This window comes from Ovis canadensis, chromosome 15, assembly GCF_042477335.2.
Source record: "Ovis canadensis isolate MfBH-ARS-UI-01 breed Bighorn chromosome 15, ARS-UI_OviCan_v2, whole genome shotgun sequence".
NCBI lineage: Eukaryota > Metazoa > Chordata > Mammalia > Artiodactyla > Bovidae > Ovis > Ovis canadensis.
In genome coordinates, this window is record NC_091259.1 from 76,394,300 (window position 1) to 76,409,843 (window position 15,544).

A 15,544-nucleotide genomic window follows, 5' to 3' on the forward strand; every position below is an offset into this window, starting at 1 on the left:
AGCCTAAAGATCTCTTATCCAGTTGCCTCAACCAGAATTATAGAACTGCTATAATAAGTATAGATTTTCAGGACAGTTATCAGTGATAATTTCATAATTGTGAAAAGCACATTGGAAATAATTTATTTTTCTTATACCAACAATAGCCCTTCATCTTTGAAATCATAAAATTTAGAGATAAAAAGGACATTACTGTTTCTCTAAGCCTGTTGCAAATCAAATATTTGATTTCTCACATGGTTTTCCTGTCCTTACCACCAATGCTGAAATCACAACCTGAAGTAATCCATTCCATATTTCCAAGTCAACTTCTTATTGAAATTTCTGCTGCAACTTCATTCATATCCAGTGATACCTATGTCTGCCAACCACATATGTCTACACAATCTATCAGTGAGAAAGTCTAGACAGGAAAATTCAGCACCAAGAATACAATCCAGGAAGAAACTTCTAACTGCATGGAGGTTGTCAAGTGTCCCATGAATGGACCAGAAGGACGCTGACACAGAAAGGTACATGGGGTGTATATGTCTAAACAGTAAATCCATATCAGTAATTTAAATTAAGGAGAAAAGAAAGTTAAAAAAAAAAAGAAAGAAAGAAAGAAAAGAAAGGCAAAAAAAGAAGCAGATATCACCTGACATTGAGACAGATGCCAATACATTAAGTGTAAGCAGGACTAGCTACATAATTTATGGGACTCAGAGCAAAATGAAAATGCAGTGAGTGCCTTTTGTTTAGGAAGTTGGAGGAAAAAGTACTGTAAAGGTACTAAAAAGTAAAGCTCCCCCTGCCCGTGGTCTCTCCCTTGATTTATCATAATGGTTTAATTTGCTATTTTGTTGTTTGTCACATCTGACTCTTTTGCAACCCCATAGACTGTGTAGTCTGCCCGGCTCCTTTGTCCATGGGACTTTTCAGGCAGAAACACTGAAGTCAGTTGCCATTTCCTTCTCCTGGGGATTTTCCTGACCCAGAGACTGAACCTGTGTCTCAAGTCTCCTGTCTTGCAGGTAGATTCTTTACTGCTGAGCCACTGGGGAAACCAATTTAGTATTATTCTAAGTAATTTTCAAATTATTAGCATTATTGTTTATAGTGTGGAATGTCAGTTCTAAGTATAAATACAAGTGCATTCAATTCATTTGTGGAAACACCGAAATGACACAGTTTGTATCTTACAGCTCATTCTTAGAAGACGTCTCTGGCTGGTCCAAGTTGTATAGGGGAGGGTAGAGGAAGGAAGTGGAGAAGGCAATGGCAACCCACTCCAGTACTCTTGCCTGGCAAACCCCATGGACGGAGGAGCCTGGTAGGCTGCAGTCCATGGGGTCGCTAGGAGTCGGACACAACTGAGCGACTTCACTTTCACTCTTTACTTTCATGCATTGGAGAAGGAAATGGCAACCCACTCCAGTGTTCTTGCCTGGAGAATCCCAGGGACGGGGGCTCCTGGTGGGTTGCCATCTGTGGGGTCGCACAGAGTCGGACATGACCGAAGCGACTTAGCAGCAGCAGAGGAAGGAAAAGGTTTTTTTGGCCACCCATGTAGAGATTGTAAGGACTACTGCTTTAGGGTTGGAAATACCAGGGAATGCTGATCCTCACTGTTGTTCCTGACACCCAGTCTGTGATTAAAAGGTCCCTGGAAGCCCCAGGAAGGTGCTGATAGTACCAGCTTCCCCCTTCTGAGAGTTACCAGCTACACTGATGCCCAACCTCTGCTAGGGTGGACATTCAGAAATTTAAGGCAGTTGTTCCCCTTTCTAGAGCCCCTACAGGCCTCAGAAGGGCTCACCCCTTCCACCCTCAATGCCTGGCCTCTGGCTATTGACTAGATGCCCTCGGAGTTGCCAACCTTAGGTAGAGGTGACTCCAGCTAGTTTTCCTCTAAAGACACTCAAAACACAGCTGCTCAACTCTGGACTCTGACCATGGTCCCCTGAGTTGCCGTCATACCTAGGCCCCCACTAAGGAACAAAGGAAGAGCCAAGGTAGAATGCGGACTCTTCCAATCCCCACCTGTACCAGAGCAGAATAGAAGTCTTTTTATTCCAGGTGAGATCCCAGAAAGCAGAAGGTTGGGTAACTGAAAACCTACATAGGATGGCTAGGAGGCAAGACTGTATATGAACTGAGACTCCATGCCTCCCCTACCCTTCCAATCATGTTCAGTTATACCCTTGATATTCCCTTATTAAACTCAAAAGTCAAAGAAGTAGGAATGTCAAGAGAATGACAACATGGCATTAAACTCCTTCTGAGTCGGGGCCCTGTGTTTCTGTAGAGCTCATATGCCCATGAAGCCAATTCTGGTTGTAGGCCAGACAGTGTTTGATGGACACATGTGTGTGCGAAAGTCATCAAATTAAACTTCTGACAAATCAAACTTCCTCTTTCAGTATCCTATCATTTTGCCTTTTCATACTGTTCATGGGGCTCTCAAGGCAAGAATACTGAAGTGGTTTGTCATTCCCTTCTCCCATGGGTTTGGTACCATAGTTCAGTTGCCAGAACTGGCTCCAAACATGTATACGTATGATCACCTTCCATGGTTTAAGTACTGTGAGGTAGGAAGCCGGGCAGAACATTGTGTGGCAATGTCACATAATCCAAGAAAACTTTCAGAAATTCAAGTGAATTTATTTCTAAATTAGCTACGGTTCTTCCATTTGTATTGTTGGGCCAGTTAGAGCACATATTCCAAAAGCATATGTTGAAAGACATTATGGAAATATATAAATAGATGCAAGAGTTTATGTCTTGAAGACTATTAATAACTCATTAAAGTCATAGATTATCCAAAACAAATAATTACATTGGTGTTCAATTAGTTCAACAAATATTCGTTGACTGCTGTTAGCTGGACAAAGGGCTATGGGGAAACAGAAAGGTAAAGACTAAATATCCTGCAGACGTGAAATGTGTTTATCTTCTGCCTTTATTTGATGGAGATACAAAAAAGTGTATACATTCTGAAAAAATCTTTCAAAAATGACCAAAAAAAATGAACATTGGTATAGAAATCTGATATACTTGAATGTTTTAAAATTTTTTATAAATTTATGATTTTATAATTTCTTTATAATGTTTATAATTTCTGATTTTTATAATCCCTCTTGGCACACATAGTTTAAAAGTTTGCTTGATGTTGATTTTCCAGAGTGGGTATAAGACCTTGGGAACACTACATAGTGTACTGTGATTCAGCTGAATATATTCGTATGTATGCGACATTAGTTTTCCATCAGCACTGAGTACCAGTCTAGAGGGAGAAGACATATTAGAAAGATAATGAAAACTTGGAAACCATGGTTGGAGAGTTGGAGCATCTTCAGTGTATTTCCTTGGGGTTAATCCTGGGGAGAAATATCAATAACCTCAGATATGCAGATGACACCACTCTTATGGCGGAAAGTGAAGAGAAGCTAAAAAGCCTCTTAGTGAAAGTGAGAGAGGACAGTTAAAAAGTTGGCTTAAAGCTCAAGATTCAGAAAACGAAGATCATGGCATCCGGTCCCATCATTTCATGGGCAATAGATGGGGAAACAGTGGAAACAGTGTCAGACTTTATTTTGGGGGGGCTCCAAAATCACTGCAGATGGTGACTGCAGCCATGAAATTAAAAGACGCTTACTCCTTGGAAGAAAAGTTATGACCAACCTAGAGAGCATATTCAAAAGCAGAGACATTACTTTGCCGACTAAGGTCCGTCTAGTCAAGGCTATGGTTTTTCCTGTGGTCATGTATGGATGTGAGAGTTGGACTGTGAAGAAGGCTGAGTGCCGAAGAATTGTTGCTTTTGAACTGTGGTGTTGGAGGAGACTCTTGAGGGTCCCTTGGACTTCAAGGAGATCCAACCAGTCCATTCTGAAGGAGATCAACCCTGGGATTTCTTTGGAAGGAATGATGCTAAAGCTGAAGCTCCAGTACTTTGGCCACCTTATGAGAAGAGTTGACTCATTGGAAAAGACTCTGATGCTGGGAGAGATTGGGGGCAGGAGGAGAAAGGGACGACCCAGGATGAGATGGCTGGATGGCATCACGGACTCGATGGACGTGAGTCTGAGTGAACTCCGGGAGATGGTGATGGACAGGGAGGCCTGGCATGTTGCGATTCATGGAGTCGCAAAAAGTAGGACACAACTGAGCGACTGAACTGAACTGAATCCTTGGGTACTTTGTGGATATTGCTAATTCTCTCCTCTTTTCCCGTTTCCTCCCAGACCCTTCTTCTCTTCATACTGATTCAGTCCAGGGGCGCTGACAGTCCCTTTCAATTTGGACCAGACATAGTAATGAGAAAGCTAATCATAGCTCTGCCTGTTTAGCTAGTGGCTATTGATGAGAACACTTTTCTGAGAAAAACTGATTTTTTATAGTTTTCAGAGGAGATGTTAAACCACTTGAAAACAATTATCTTTGAGCCTGTAAATGCAAAAATGATACAGTATGTTAATATTATTTTTCATTCCTTATTCATAGTAGTGACTTTAATTGGCCATACTTAATTTCTTTTATATATGTTTGAACCAAAAATCTGGAAAATTTACGACACTGTATCATATGTAATGATAGTGTACTTTATTATTATCATGTGTAGTATCTTGTGTATAGATGAATAGAATCAAAAATGCCTCAAATTTAATTATTTTCCCTAATAAGGTAAATGATCAAATGTCAAAGGAAGCTAATAAATACAGTCCTCTGAGATCACAGAGTCATATAGATAACTGAATTGCATTTTCATATAAAAAGTTAATTATTTTCTTTTAACATGGATAGCATAGTAACTCAACTTCTTCAAAATATTTTAGAAAAACTAGTTGCTGTCAGAAGTCTGCATTTTGAAAAATAAAAGAATAGTGAATATACATTCAAGGAAAGACAATAAACCACACTGCAGTAATTTATTTTTAACACCCAGAGACAGATGACAGATGGCTTTGATCTCATCTTGACATTAATAAAACTTTAAGGAAGTTAGCTCCTCCCACCTAATAACATGCCAAAGGTCACTGTCACACTCAGACACCTCACTATGCAGTCCCTCTTCTGCGCATGTTGATTTTTATCTAGGAATGATTTCATTGACTTTCCCACAGGCAAGTTACACCTTTCACTGTGTTGAGTGTTATTTTAGATGGCTTCAAGACTTCGGCTAAATTGTCTTTTTCTGTTTATCAGTGTAATGGTTTTTCTGGTGTGATATCATTCACCTTATCTTTTAATTTCTTAGAGCCATGGGGTACAGCTGTCTGTGATTGCATCTGTCATGAATGCCTCAGACAGGAAAGATTGTCGTTTGGGACGAGTGCCACAAAGAAGCTTTAGTTCTGCCATCACTCTTATTTCACAGAAATGAGGGCAAGGGCTTGACAGTTTTGGATGCCATCTGAATCGGAAAATGTAAATGACCACCTTCAGCATCATATCAATGAAAGGAAATATACAAGACTGAAAGGGGCTTACCTGGTGATGATGGACCTTCAAGAAATATATAGTGAAATAAAATATCAGTCCAAATGAACACTAAATCCTTGTGGGGATTGATTTAATATGAAAAAGAAACCACTTTGAATGTGATGCCATCCTTTACACTGTAATTCTATAATGGAAGACAGTGGGAGCATCAGTTTGTTTTTATTTTTATTCTATAAACATATTGATTTTCCCTATGAAACTTAAAAAAATAGTCTCATATCATTCTCCTTTAGAAAATTCTTCAGCAGCTTCTTACAACATTATTTTTTTTCTAAGTACATATCCTAGTTTCAAAAATGTTGGTATCTTAATCTTACTACATTTAGATCCGTCAGTTTGTATTAACTGTTATATCTACAGATGGGCTTCCCTAATAGCTCAGTTGGTAAAGTATCTGCCTGCAATGCGGAAGACCTGGGCTTGATCCCTGGGATAGGAAGATCCCCTGCAGAAGGGAAAGGCTACCCACTCCAGTATTCTGGCCTAGGAATCCCATAGATTCTATAGTAATCTAGTAATACTATGTGCTGGGCTTCCCTGGTGGCTCAGAGGTTAAAGCATCTGCCTACAATGCAGGAGACCTGGGTTTGATCCCTGGGTTGGGAAGATCCCCTGGAGAAGGAAATGGCAACCCACTCCAGTATTCTTGCCTGGAGAATCCCTGGACGGAGGAGCTTGGTGGGCTACAGTCCACGGGGTCCCAAAGAGTCGGACACAACTGAGAGACTTCACTTACTCACTCAATACTATGTGCTAAGTTGCTAAGAGGCCATGGAGTGCCGCACACCAGCCTTCCTTATCCTTCACCATCTCCATGAGGTTGCTCAAACTCATGCCCATTGACTTGCTGATGTCATACAACCACCTTGTCCTCTGTCGTCCCCTTCTGCTCCTGCTCTGAATCATGTCCAACATCAGGGTCTTTTCTAATGAGTTGGCTCTTTGCAACAGGTGGCCAAATATTGGAGCTTCAGCTTCAGCCTCAGTCTTTCCAATGAACATACGGGGGTTGCTTACCTTTAAGATTGACTTGTTTGATCTCCTTCTAGTCAAAGGGATTCTCAAGAGTCTTCTCCAATACCAGTTCAAAAGCATCAATTCTGCGCTCAGCTTTATGGTCCAACTTTCATATCCATACATGACTACTGGAAAAAAAAACATAACTTTGACTTTAAGGACCTTTGTCAGCAAAGTGATGTCTGCTTTTTAATAATCTGTCTAGATTTGTCATAGCTTTTCTTCCAAGTAGCAAGCGTCGTTTAATTTAATGGCTGCAATCACCATCTGCAGTGATTTTGGAACACAAGAAAATAAAACTCAACTGTCACTGTTTCCATTATTTCTCAATCTATTTGCCATTAAGTGATGGGACCGGATGCCATGATCTTTGTTTTTTGAATGTTGAGTTTTAAGCTGGCTTTTTTCACTCTCCTCTTTCACCTTCATCAAGAGACTCTTTAGTTCCTTCACCTTCTGCCATAAGGGTGGTATCATGTGTGTATCTGAGATTATTGATATTTCTCCTGACAATGCTGATTCCAATTTGTGCTTCATCCAGCCCAACATTTCTCATGATGCACTCTGCATTAAGTTTAATAAGTAGGGTGACAGTATACAGCCTTGACGCCCGTCTTCCCCACTTTGGAACCAGTCCATTGTTCCATGTTCTTACTGTTCTAACAGTTCTAGCTGTTGCCTCTTGACCTGCATTGAAATTCAGGAGGCAGATCAGGTGATCTGCTATTCCCATCTCTTTAATTTTTCACACTTTGATTTGATCCACACAAAGACCTTAGCATAGTCAGCCAAGCAGAAGTAGTTTTTCTGGAATTCTCTTGCTTTTTCTATGATCCAATTGAGGTTGGCAATTTGATCTCTGATTCCTCTGCCTTTTCTAAATCTAGCTTGAACATGCGGGAGTTCTTGGTTCATTTACTCTTGAATCCTGGCTTGGAGAATTTTGAGTTTTGCTTTGCCACCATGTGAGATGGGTGTAAGTGTGCTCCACAACAAAAGAAGGCACCTCAATGAGAAATCCACACACCATCACTTGAGGATAGCCCTTACTCCCTGAAAATAGAGAAAAGGTGTAGGTGAAATGCAGGCAAAGCTATAAGACCAAGAATGTGTCACTGGTTAACGGATGGTTTGCCTGAGATTGTGTTGCCTCTGCCTCCCAAGTGGTTGATGTGTGGGTTTACAGTGAGCGGGGAAACCTGTCTGTGCAGGGAAAGTGGGGGAGTCCCCTTGAGACCCCCTTGGGCAGCTGGGCATTGGGAGGGTATGTCATCTGTGTTCCCTGGCACAGACTTACATACTTGGTTTAGGGCCACCTCTGAGTTCACAGCATTCAGAGAGCCGGCCATAGTAAATGTGGCATCTGGCACAAAATGGTGCATGGATGCGTATGGAGTGTGGGAGTGTGGACAACCCTTGGAAAGTACCCCAACCTCCTCCCCAGTACTCCAAAGACCCTCTTAAAAAAATCTGTTTATTTATTTGTTTGCGCCGAGTCTTAGTTTCATCTTTACCATCTGAGCCACCAGGGAAGCCCTTCCTTTTGGCATGTGAGATCTTTGTTCTTTGCTGAGGCATGTGAACTCTTGGTTGTGACATGTGGGATTTAGTTCCCTGATCCCAAATTGAACCCAGGCCCCTGCATTGGAAGCAGGAAGTTTTAGCCACTGGACCACCAGGGAAGTCCTCAGAGATCCTGTTTTTATTTATTTATTTATTTATTTTATTTTATTTTATTTTTAATTTTTTAAATTTTAAAATCTTTAATTCTTACATGCGTTCCCAAACATGACCTGTTTTTAAGCTGCACTGGAGTGGATAGGCCCTCCGTCACGGTCCTGAGTATTCCGCGTTCCCACTTTCTCCAGGTCCTTCCTGGGCCTGCAGTATCCTTTCTGCACTAGATGATCAACCCAAGAGCTGAGCTCCAACCAACGGCACCATACCCTGGACTCATGCCCACAGCCACATCCCTGCTTGGAGTCAGGCCAAGTTATGCTGACCTGTTGCTGAGGGTTAGGCTTCTGTAACTGACCACACTGGCTAGTTGGGTTTTATTCATTGTTTCTGGGATGTTTTACACTAAGCCTTTCATGTGCATTAGATGGCTCCATCCTTCTCTGGGAGGCAGGTATGTATGAACATTTTCCATAAGAAAATGTGAAACTCAGAGTCGATGCCACACTGATTAAGAACCCAGTACTGGAGTGTGAGCATTGTGACCACAGGGACTGTCTGAACTCATTCACCACTGCATCCATCCTGCAGGGGCTGGGGTGATAGGCAGTGCAGCAACTATTTGTCAAATGCAGGAATGAATATGTTCTCTACTATCCCCATGGTGCTGTTCTTCCTGATGATGTGACTGGCCGTGACCACATCTGCACTTCCCTCCCCATTCTCTGACCACGTCTGCCCTTCCTCCCTTACCATTTCTACCTCACTGGCCTATGTTCAAATTCTCCAAAGTGCCGGATTCCCATGCCAGGACCTTGGCACATGCCATTCCTTCCACCTGGACTGCTTTTTTGCCTCTTGAGCAAACTTCTGTCTGTCCTGCAGATCTCAGGGTGTCCTTTCCACACCCTCCACCAAAGTAAAAGTCCTCGTTTTAATCTCTATTTTTTTCTTTGTTATTTTTAAAATTTTTATTTTAAATTGAAGTATAGTTGATAGCAATGTTGTGTTTCAGATATACAGCGAAGTATACATATATTTGTACGTATTTTTTTTTCAAATTGTTTTCCCATTTACATTATTACAGAATATTGAGCAGAGTTCCTTGAATTCTACGGTAGATCCTTGTTGGTTATATTTTAATTTTTTTATTACTTAAAAAAATATCTTTATTGGAGTAATGCTATAACTATGTATATAACTGTATAAAATGTTTTTCCTTCCAAAATGGAGCATTCTTTACTAACATCCAGTCATAAATTTTCCATTGACAACATGCTGATAAATATTTGACTTTTCATGTGGTCGTTCTGATATGTGTAATGTTCAGACAATTAAGAAATAGTTAATTAGATGTCATTTTATGTTAGCCTTAAAAAAGCAGATAATCTGCATCACAAGTCACTCCTTAATAGTACTAAATCCATACAGGAGATAGCAGATATATTTCAATTAAAAATAATAAGTAATAAACAAATGGGATCTAATTAAAATTAAAAGCTTCTGCACAACAAAGGAAAATATAAGCAAGGTGAAAAGACAGCCTTCTGAATGGGAGAAAATAATAGCAAATGAAGCAACTGACAAACAACTAATCTCAAAAATATACAAGCAACTTCTGCAGCTCAACTCCAGAAAAATAAACGACCCAATCAAAAAATGGGCCAAAGAACTAAATAGACATTTCTCCAAAGAAGACATACGGATGGCTAACAAACACATGAAAAGATGCTCAACATCACTCATTATTAGAGAAATGCAAATCAAAACCACAATGAGGTACCACTTCACACCAGTCAGAATGGCTGCGATCCAAAAATCTGCAAGCAATAAATGCTGGAGAGGGTGTGGAGAAAAGGGAACCCTCCTACACTGTTGGTGGGAATGCAAACTAGTACAGCCACTATGGAGAACAGTGTGGAGATTCCTTAAAAAATTGCAAATAGAACTACCTTATGACCCAGCAATCCCACTCCTGGGCATACACACCAAGGAAACCAGAATTGAAAGAGACACATGTACCCCAATGTTCATTGCAGCACTGTTTACAATAGCCAGGACATGGAAACAACCTAGATGTCCATCAGCAGATGAATGGATAAGAAAGCTGTGGTACATATACACAATGGAGTATTACTCAGCCGTTAAAAAGAATTCATTTGAATCAGTTCTGATGAGATGGATGAAACTGGAGCCAATTATACAGAGTGAAGTAAGCCAGAAAGAAAAACACCAATACAGTATACTAACACATATATATGGAATTTAGGAAGATGGCAATGACGACCCTGTATGCAAGACAGGAAAAAAGACACAGATGTGTATAACGGACTTTTGGACTCAGAGGGAGAGGGAGAGGGTGGGATGATTTGGGAGAATGGGAATTCTAACATGTATACTATCATGTAAGAATTGAATCGCCAGTCCATGTCTGATGTAGGGTGCAGCATGTTTGGGGCTGGTGCATGGGGATGATCCAGAGAGATGTTGTGGGGAGGGAGGTGGGAGGGGGGGGTCATGTTTGGGAACGCATGTAAGAATTAAAGATTTTAAAATTTAAAAAATTAAAAAAAAATAAGTTACCCATAGGTGCATGGGTTAAAAAAATAATAATAAGTAATAGATATTTTACATACTAATTGATAGCCAGATTAAAGATAATTATAATGACATCCAAGAAATACATATTTGAAGATTGTAATGGTTGAAGAAGCATTCAAAGATGAGGCTATACAGTTGACCCGTGACCAATACAAGTTTGATCTGTGAATTTTTTTCACTAGTAATTGCCATACTACTATATGACCTGCAGTTGGTTGAATCTAAGAATTCAGAATTTTGGATATAGCAGAAGTGTAGATAGGAAGGATTAACTATTAAGTTATACATGGATTTTAAACTTTTCAGAAGCCTAGTTCCCTAACCCCCAAGTTGTTGAAAAGTCAACTGTAACTTGAAAATTTAAGGAGAAAAAGAGAATTTTATGGGCATTCCAAGTGGGATGTACTTTATAACCAACTATCAGTAATACAACTACAAATGATAATTCAAGAATAAATATACACACCCAGTTCAGTGAAATAAATGACAGTATAAAGTTCAAATTCAGGAGAAAGAATAATTGCAAGAGTTGAGGGAGAGGGGCAAGATACTAGTGATTTCAGGGAAGCAGGCAGAATTGGAGATTATGTATACTGTCTAAATGAATCAATACAAACATAGTTTAAACATCCTTGTGAGTATTTGGACCCATGTTGAAAAATTTGTGATATTATAATAGAGCTGAAATACAGATGGTTGTAGGAAATCCTTTAGAAGTTAAATTCCAGTAGTTAATTAAAACAAACAAACAACAACAACAAAAAACAACTGGTGAAAGCAATGCAGATTATTTCACTGAACAAAATCCTGCATTGTGGTGGTTGTGGTGGTTTAGGCACCAAGTTGTGTCTGACTCTCTGCAACTCTATAGACTGTAGCTCACTAGGCTCCTCTATCCATGGGATTTCCCAGGCAAGAATACTGGCATGGGTTGCCGTTTCCTTCTCAAGGGGATCATCTTGACCCAGGGATTGAACCTGCATCTTCTGCATTGCAGGCAGATTCTTTACTGACTGATCCACCAGGGAAACAAATCTTGCATATGGACCATTATTTTGTAATTTCACCTGTATGTGATAGAAAGAAGCATTTTGACGAGCAACTACCATGAAATTTCCCATCACCCTAGAGAACTCCCCTGTAACTTTTGTAAGATCAGCATCACTCCACTCTACATCACTCATGTTAGTAGCAACTGGTTTTTCAGTATTAGCTATGGTGTTCTTTGTTTACTGTTGTCCAGTACTACACTGTGTGATTTTATAATAATATATACATTTATTCTCCTGTTCATGAATATCAAGATATTTATGAGTGGGAGATGGTATTTAGACAAGTTCATATAGGAAACAACAACAACAACACAAAATAGTCCCCAAAACTCTGAAAATGTAAGGCAATAAGGTGAGACCCATGCTACCAGAATATACACACATATTGTAAAGTTGCAGTGATATAATTAATGTAAGGCAAAAAGATAGGACACTGAGAGATGAACTCTCTAGGTCAGTAGGTGCCCGATATCCTACTGGAGATCAGTGGAGAAATAACTCCAGAAAGAATGAAGAGCCAGAGCCAAAGCAAAGGAACACCCATATGGGGACGTGACTGCTGATAGAACCAAAGTCTGATACTTTATAGAGCAATATTGCATAGGAACCTGGAATATTAAGCCCATGAATCAAGGCAAATTGGAAGTGGTCAAACAGGTGATGGCAAGAGTGAACTTCTGCATTTTAGGAATCAGGGAACTAAAATGGACTGAAATGGGTGAATTTAACTCAGATGACCATTATGTCTACTACTGTGAGCAAGAATCCCTCAGAAGAAATGGAGTAGCCATCATAGTCAACAAAAGAGTCCAAAATTCAGTACTTGGACGCACTCTCAAAAACGACGTTATAATTGCTGTTCATTTCCAAGCAAACCATTCAGTATCATGGTAATCCAGGTCTATACCCTAAACAATAATGCTGAAGAAGCTGAAGGTGAATGGTTCTATGAGGACCTACAAGACCTTATAGAAAACACCCCCCAAAAGACGTCCTTTTCATTATAGGGGACTGGAATGCAAAAATATGAAGTCAAGAAACACCTGGAATAACAGGCAAATTTGGCCTTGGAGTACAGAATGAAGCAGGGCAAAGGCTAATAGAGTTTTGCCAAGAGAACACACTAGTCATAGCAAACACTATCTTCCAGCAAAACAAGACAAGACTCTACACATGGACATCACTAGATGATCAGTACCAAAATCAGATTGATTATGTTGTTTGTGGCCAAAGATGGAGAAGCTCTATACAGTCAGCAAAAACAAGACTGGTAGCTGACTGTGGCTCAGCTCATGAACTCCTTATTGCCAAATTCAGAATTAAATTGAAGAAAGTAGGGGAAACCACTAGACCATTCAGGTATGACCTAAATCAAACCTCTTACAATGATACAGTGGAAGTGAGAAATAGATTCAAGCAATTAGATCTGATAGACAGAATGCCTGATAAACTGTGAATGGAAGTCCATGACATTGTACAGGAGACAGGGAGCAAGACCATCTCCAAGAATAAGAAATGCAAAAAAAGCAATATGTCTGTCTGAGGAGGCCTTACAAATAACTGTGAAAAAAAGAGAAGCAAAAAGCAAAGGAGAAAAGAAAAGATATACTCATTTAAATGCAAAGTTCCAAAAATAGCAAGGAGAGATAAGAAAGCCTTCCTCAGTGATCAGTGCAAAGAAATAGAGGTAAACAATAAAATGGAAAAGACTAGAGATCTCTTCAAGAAAATTAGATATACCAAGGGAACATTTTATGCAAATATGTATTCAATAAAGGACAGAAATGGTATGGACCTAACAGAAGCAGATATTAAGGAGAGGTGGCAGGAATACACAGAACTGTACAAAAAAGATCTTCATGAAGATAATCAAGATGGTGTGATCACTCACCAAGAGCCAGACATCCTGGAATGCAAAGTCAATTGGGCCTTAGGAAGCATCACTATGAACAAAGCTAGTGGAGGTGATGGAATTTCAGTTGAACTAATTCAAATGCTTAAAGGTGATGCTGTGAAAGTGCTGTACTCAATATGCCAGCAAATTTGGAAAACTCAGCAGTGATAACAGAACTAGAAAATGTCAATTTTCATTCCAATCCCAAAGAAAGGCAATGCCAAAGAGTGCTCAAACTACTGCACAATTGCATTCATCTCACGTGCTAGTAAAGTAATGCTCAAAATTCTCCAAGAAAGGCTTGAATAGTATGTGAACTGTGAACTTCTAGATGTTCAGGCTTGTTTTAGAAAAGACAGAGGAACCAGAGATCAAATTGCCAACACTGACTGGATTATTGAAAAAGCAAAAGTTCCAGAAAAACATTATTTCTGCTTTATTGACTATGCCAAAGCCTTTGACCATGTGGATTACCAGAAACTGTGGAAAATTCTGAATGAGATGGAAATACAAGACCACCTACCTGCCTCCTGGGAAATCTGTATTCAGGTAAGGAAGCAACAGTTAGAACTGGACATGGAACAGACTGGTTCCAAATAGGAAAAGGAGTATTCCAATGCTGTATAGTGTCACCCTGCTTATTTAACTTACATGCAGAGTACATCAAGAGAAACGCTGGGCTGGATGAAGCACAAGCTGGAATCAGACTGCTGGGAGAAATATCAATAACCTCAGATATGCAGATGACACCACCCTTATGGCAGAAAGCAAAGAGGAACTAAAGAGCCTCTTGATGAAAATGAAAGAGGAGCGTGAAAAAATTCATTTAAAGCTCAACATTCAGAAAACTAAGATCATGGCATCTGGTCCCATCACTTCATGGGAAATAGATGGGCAAACAATGGAAACAGTGACACACTTTATTTTGGGGGGCTCCAAAATCACTGCAGATGATGACTGCATCCATGAAATTAAAAGACGCTTGCTCTTTGGAAGAAAAGTTACGAACAACCTAGACACCATATTAAAAAGCAGAGACATTACGTTGTCAGCAAAGGTCCATCTTGTCAAAGATATAGTCTTTCCAGTAGTCATGTATGGATGTGAGAGTTGGACTATAAAGAAAGCTGAGCACCAAAGAATGGATGCTTTTGAACCGTGGTGTTGGAGAAGACTCTTGAGAGTCCCTTGGACTACAAGGAGATCCAGCCAGTCCATCCTAAAGGAAATCAGTCCTGAATATTCATTGGAAGGACTGATGTTGAAGCTGAAACTCCAATACTTTGGCTACCTCATTTGAAGAACTGACTCACTTGAAAAGACCCTGATGCTGGGAAAGAAGGCTGGAGGAGAAGGAGATGACAGAGGATGAGATGTTTGGATGGCATCATCGACTCAATGGACATGAGTTTGAGTAAGCTTTGGGAGTTGGTGGTAGACCGGGAAGCCTGGCATGCTGCAGTCCATGGAGTCACAAAGAGTCAGACACGACTAAGGAAATGAATTGAACTGAACTGAACTGAATAAGTAAACTGTAGTGATAAAGCTTTTTTAAATTATACAGTACTATGAAAATGTAGGAATTCATTTCTATTTTATTGCCATTAGGTACTACCTAGCTGTGAAGCTTTTTTAATGTTTAGGCAATAGAAATTTAAAATTATATCTATTTTATTATAAAAGCTAGATATGTTCATTCCAAGAAATGTAGGATTGTGTAAGGTTAATAACTTTAATATACAAAGAACTCTCTGCAATTCCCACATATAAAAAGACAATTTGCAAAGAAGGTGATGCAAATGGATAATAAACATATGAA